The sequence below is a fragment of the Echinops telfairi genome, unplaced genomic scaffold (assembly GCF_000313985.2).
Source record: "Echinops telfairi isolate 266 unplaced genomic scaffold, ASM31398v2 ScPeMD7_2573;HRSCAF=3158, whole genome shotgun sequence".
In the NCBI taxonomy this organism is placed as follows: domain Eukaryota; kingdom Metazoa; phylum Chordata; class Mammalia; order Afrosoricida; family Tenrecidae; genus Echinops; species Echinops telfairi.
In genome coordinates this window covers 4192884-4199001 of record NW_022106471.1, presented here as the reverse complement: position 1 = coordinate 4199001, position 6118 = coordinate 4192884, and the positions used below count along the sequence as shown (strand labels likewise).

Sequence of the window (6118 nt, the reverse complement as noted above, 5' to 3'; positions counted from 1 at the left end):
TCCCTGAAGCCAGAGCTGTTCACTGCCAGCATTTTGCCGAATCAGCCTAAAAGGGCATTTAGCATCTCTGGCATTTGGTGGTTCCTGCTTAGTGTGCTCCAGTCTCCCGACAGGGCATTCTGAAGAGATAACTAGTAAGTGTGAACAGGAAGGACAAGTTTCCAGGCCTGTCTGGTTAATTAGACCAGCGTAGAATGAAGTGAGGGTAGCCATTAGGTAAGTTTAAATCATGGAAAGAGAAACATCCAGGCAAACAGAACAGAGTTTTTTAAGACAGAAACCACCCCCAACCCCCACAAATAAATCCCAAACCTGTGCATGTTGGGGTGCTTCTGGGCGAGAGATTACCCATGCAGAGATGTGAGGTGTGTGCAAATGGATATCCTACCTGCCTGGAGAATATTCTGTGTGTTTATCGAAATAGGGCACATACAACATACAACATCCTATACAATACATACACCATCCTATACAATGGGAGGCCAGTGGGAACAAAAGCGATCACAGGAAAACGGCTCCCATGTGATTGAAAAGCAAAACAAACCCAACAGGAAGAGAACCCTTTTACTTTCAAAAGCAAACTCCGCTTTTGCCCGAAGAACCCTACCAGGTGAGTCTATCAGGGCAGAGGGAGTCCTGCAAAGGGGCTGCTGCTTTGCCCGAACCCAGTTGGGTGCTCTGGGCCACAAGCACCACACAGACAAAGAGACAGAGGGCATTGCCACCCCCGCAGCAAGCTCCTTTCCGAGTGAGTTCAGGGCCCTGTAGGTCACTGGGGCCGATTCTAAATGACGCTTTGCGTGACATTACCATATATTTCACTCCCTTCAGGAAAATTGATTTTGGTAATTGAAGTGATCCATGTGTCTATTTATAGAGCCTTGACTGGTTTGCAACACCTCCGCAAGGTGGGCGGGCCGAGCTCCCGTGATTAATGTTTTCATATGGAGCTTAAAGATGGCACCTGCAGCTGCCCTGTTTTTCTCCGTCCCTCCCACCCCAAGCATGAGACCCATGTCCATTGCGTACGTTAAAACCTTACTAAACTAAATATTTTCTGAATCATATAACAGTTGGTGAGTGATTTTCTTTGGGAGAAAGACCTAAGATCCTAAAGCTGTCTTGTCACATAGCCTGTGCCATGGCAAGCTGAGCTCTGTCAGAGCAGGACTGTGTCTAGTGGATTTTCAGTGGCTGAAATTTGCTAGTCAATCTCCAGGTCTTTCCTTCAAGGTGTATCTGGGTAGACATGATCCTTTCACCTTTTGGTTCACAGGCAAGCACATTCACTAAGGGTTTCTATCACCACATCCTTACATATCCAGTCCCCATTTCCTCTTTCACCCTCCAGTCTCCTCCAGGGAGAAAGACAGGACATTCTACTCCTGTAAAGAGTTACAGTCTTCAGAAACCCACAGGCTCATAGAGATGCACCATAGGGTCGCTGTGAGTCAGAAGCAAGTCCGTGGCTGTGAGTTTAGTCTGGTTTGGCTTAGTTAGTCTTCCCCAGGCACCTTGCCAGCTTTAACTCCACCATTTGTAGACTTTCCTTTGAGTAGTTCCCTTTCCCTTCCACTTGGCCTTGAGGAGCCCTGATGGGGTCTTGGTTACCTGTTGGGCTGCGATCCTCATGGTCAGCAGTTCAAAACCGCCAACACCTTCAAGGAGAAGTACTGGGCTTTCTACTCCCGTAAACAGTTACTGAATTGGACGCCCACAGGGGGTGCTAAGAGTCAGCATTGACTAGATGGCAGTGAATTGGGTTTGGGTTTTCAACGTAGCCTTAATCAACATGGGTGGCTCACCTTCGGGCCTTCTGTCGAGGAAAAGCGAATCGTTCATCATAAATCATCTTTTGTCTCTGCTGCTTTAGGTTGCATCTCCTGCATCTAGAGCGGTAGTCTAATGCTAATTCCAACTATGAAACGTGTCTGGACCATCGAGTTATTTTCCAAATTCACTCCCATTTCTTCTTTCCTTGACACCATCCGGTAAGGCCGACCTGCCCCATGGCCTGGTCAGAATACTAGGTTTGATTTCTCATGCCACCAATGAAAATGTCTCCCACACAGTGATGGGGGTAAACAAATGCATGATTGGCCGGGCTACACAGGAGAACCGGATGCTATGTCATATGCTAGGTCCATTTTAAGGACCCTCTTCCTTTTCCCAGGGACGTCCAACTGTCCTTCAGGCAGAGAAGCAGGACGCGCCATTTCCCGAATGAAATGAATGGATGCTCAGTGCCAGTACCACTCCAATTAAAATTCATCCGGGACAGCAGGCCTCCCATCCTGTTGGGACCATCTGAATCATTTTCAGCACCGGGGAAACGTGCTTCATAAACCTCCACTGCCATGGAATGTCTGCTTCCCTAAGAACTTGTTTTATGTTAGTAAATAAAACATCACCTGACATTTTTGTCACTTCTCATGTCTGGATGCTGACAAAAATAATGGGAACGTTCAGAGGTTATGGGGCATTGTTTATCAAGGACTGTATGTGACGCCACCACGTATCAGTAACGCTCTGTGGCCGGCTGATTGATCCCTGCTGCATATTTTAAAGCTCCTTTCATTGCTTATCGAAACCTTTTAGGTAATGCACTCCTCTCAGATATCTCTTTATGTTTGAAAAGCTTTATAATTCATAATGAAAAGTTGCTTAGTTACCCCGAGTGAATCCATAGCTTCAATGATTCTCAGCGCAAATGGTTGGGCTCCATTTTGACCAATGTTTATGGTGTTTGGCAATTTTTCAGTAGCTACTTTGTGCTGATATGATTAATTTCTGGCATACCACTCAGTTTTGCACGTGGGGAGCTGAACTCGTCTTAGCAGGCAGGAAGGACATGAAAGCCCTGGTGTGCTCCGGTTTGGGAAACGTTTGAAACCTAACAGCACAACGTGGAGAGTTCCAGAAAGAACACCACTGGGCCTTTGTGAGGACGAGAGACAGGAGGAGGGTGCTGATGAGACCCAGCCCTGGGACAGCCAGGCCTCTCCTTGCTCCAGGGCAGCTTCCTGGGGGAGGATGAAACCCCAGCACGTAACCTAAGTGCTCTCAGTCTCAGGGAGAACACTGGCTCTTCTCAGCGGCATCTTTCGCTGAGGATCTTGTGGGCCTTTGCCTTTGACAAAATGGCATACAACACTTCCTCTAACTAAGGATGTGGCCGCACCCGAGGCTGCTGTCCTTCATGCAGAAGGAAGACCCACGTGAATTCTTCCCGTCGCCCCTTCGTTCGTCTCTTCAGGGGTAGTTTGTCTGATGCCTAAACTGTCCTTCTGACCTTGGGAAAGTGCTTATTTCCCTGGAACGCTTCCATTCTGGAATTTTTGCCTTCTCTGGTGCTTTTGCTTTGGTCTTTCCAGATTCTTCCTCTCCGTTTAGATTTTTCAGCCCCTTGCTTTCCGTCTTTGGGCTGATTGGTGACAGGATTGGTGAGGATAGAAAGCCTGACGAGGTAAATGGAAAGACCCTGGGTCTTGGCGTCCCACCATCTCAGGCTAAAATTGCAATTTGGCAGCCTTGAGACAATGACCTAACCCCTCCCCCTCGTGATGCCTCAGGATCCTGCCCTGGAGTACAGGAAGGACAATATTATGTGTCACCAAAGGTTCTTGTTAGAATTAAATGCCATCATCTGTGTATAGTGTGTCCATGAACAACACACTGTCATTGAGTCTACTCAAACTCACAGTGATCCCATAGGGCAGAGTAGAACTGCCTCTTGAGGTTTCCAAGGAGATATAGCTGAACAAAAATTCCTTGTCTCTCTCCTGAGGAGTAACTGGTGGATTCGAACGACTGACCTTGTGGATAGCAGCCCAACTCATGACCCATTATTCCATCTGGGCTCCTTGTATTGTACTTAGGAAAACTCATCTATTTCATGTAATGCTCACACAGCATTTATGGTAGACACTGCTTTTAGCATCCGACGTACCTATTCGATAGCTGTCTATTATTCCCATTTTATAAATGAACTAACTAAGACAGCTAAGAGTTAAGTAACTTGGCCAGGGTCAAGTAGTAAATGACAATGCACTAATTAAAACCTAGTTGGGGCGGCTATAGAATTTGGATTCTCAACTACTACACAAGGCTGTCTTCCATAAGAATAATATTGCTGTGGGTTGTCAGGCCGTTTTCAACGTATAACGAGCCCACACAATAGCACGGAACGGACTCCTAGCAGAGCACCCTGTTTTTCTCCCACAGAGATGTTCACCAAACCAAACTCACTGCCACTGAGTCGACCCGATTGGACAGGATGGAACCGCTCTGTGAGATTCAGAGACTGCAACGCTAAGCAAATAGAGAGCCTTGTCTTTCTCCAGTGGGAAAGTCGGGGATTTTGAACCGCTAATTTTGTGGTTAGCAGCTCAACACATAACCCACTATGCCACCGAGTGTGTTCAAAGCAGAAGCCTTTTATTGAACAGCTGAGCACCTCACTGTTTATGTCCCGAGGGCTCCTTTAGTATTACTTTTGTTTTCATTATCACCACCATCATCATTATTGTGGCATTGCCACTACTAGGATCAGTGGAGAAAAGCGGCCCGTACGGGGGAGTGGAAGAGAGAGCATTACTGAAGCAAGGCCAGCTTTTCCTTTTCATCTCAAAGTTCATGACTAGACATAATTCCAAATATGAAACCCAAAGCCAATGCCACAGCGCCATGTCATCACTCTGTTGCCTCTTGTTCATATCACCCAGGACTCCAGGCTGCTGTAAGTACCATGCAATTGCTGTTCCTTTCAAACAAACATGGGTTCTTGATGGGGTGTTGCATTTTTCGCTCTTGTAAACCCTTCACCTGAGTCGTTACGTGGTACAGATGGCTGAAGTGCTGGCTCACTTAGTGTGTTAGTCTGAGTTGACTGAAACAAATTCATGGACATTCATATGCGTATAAAAAAGAGATTTATAAGACTATACCTTCAGGGATCATTTCTATAGTTCGTGACTAGAGAAGTTTCTCTGATTGTGTAGAGCACCGAAAAACAAAAAAAAAAAAAAAGAGAGATTTATATATCAGAGTAATTGACTATTGGGAAAACATCCCAGCTCAGTCAAGATCAAGTCCGTAAGTCCAATATTAGTCCATATGTCTGATAGCGATCTATAAAGTCCTCTTCAGGCTCACCAACACAAGGAATGGCACCTAGTGCAGGAAGATGACAAGCCAGTGGGTGGGAAGTCTTGTGGATCCAGTGGTGTTGTAAGCATCTCAGCACTGGCAGGGGTTTCCAAGTGGCTGCTTCAGCTCAGGGCACTAGTATAGTTTCATGTGTCTTGTCAGTAGAACATCTCCCAGGGAGTGAGCAGAGAGAGAGCAGTGTCTCCCCCCACCCTTCCATGGAGAAAAAATAGGAGTTCCCAGGATTCTCAGGAGAAGGCCATGCCCACACAGGCCTCATTGCTTATCTCTTGATTGACAGGGAAGACCCCACCCCTTTACTAGAAATCCTCTCAGATTGACACCAGATTATATAACTAGCACAATTAGCTCCTAACCAAATAGTTGGAAGTTCAAATCTGCCCAGAGATGGCTTGGAAGGAAGACGTGGGAATTGATTTCCAACATCTCACAGATTGAAAACCTCGTAGAGGTCCAGTTCTACCTTGACATATCTAGTGTTGCCATGAGTGGGGCTGAACAACGGGAGACTGGGCAAGCTCTCTACCATTTCAAAAAAAGGTTAAATCTACTTTTATAAAACTCATTTATAGAGGAAAAACATTTTGATTCCATGAGAGCTCTTGTGATCATCTACTGTTACATAGATGGCAGGGACACAATTTCTCCCCCTTTTAGAATGGAAATGAGCCCCGGAGGTGCAAGGGGTGAAGCACTGGACTGCTAACTCAAAGGTCAGTTGCTCCAACCCACCAGTCGCTCCATGGGAAAAAGATAAGCGAGCCTACTTCTATACAGTTGGCAGCCTTGGAGACCCTGGGGGCAGTTCTACTCTGTGTGTCAGTTTGCTGTGCAAAGGATGTGCTTTCCCCAGCTCTGAGTGGAAATGGACTCCATGGTCATGGTTTTTATCAGTGGAAACAGGACCCTTCTCTGAGAGGATTGCAGTAGCCCTCTTGGAAGCAAGAGC

At 46.4% G+C, this 6118-nt stretch overlaps 1 pseudogene; it reads left to right on the top strand.

The window, feature by feature from the left end:
* The first annotated feature begins 4936 nt into the window (after positions 1-4936).
* On the top strand, positions 4937-5052 carry LOC115870906 (annotated as a pseudogene).
* The last annotated feature ends 1066 nt before the right edge of the window (positions 5053-6118 follow it).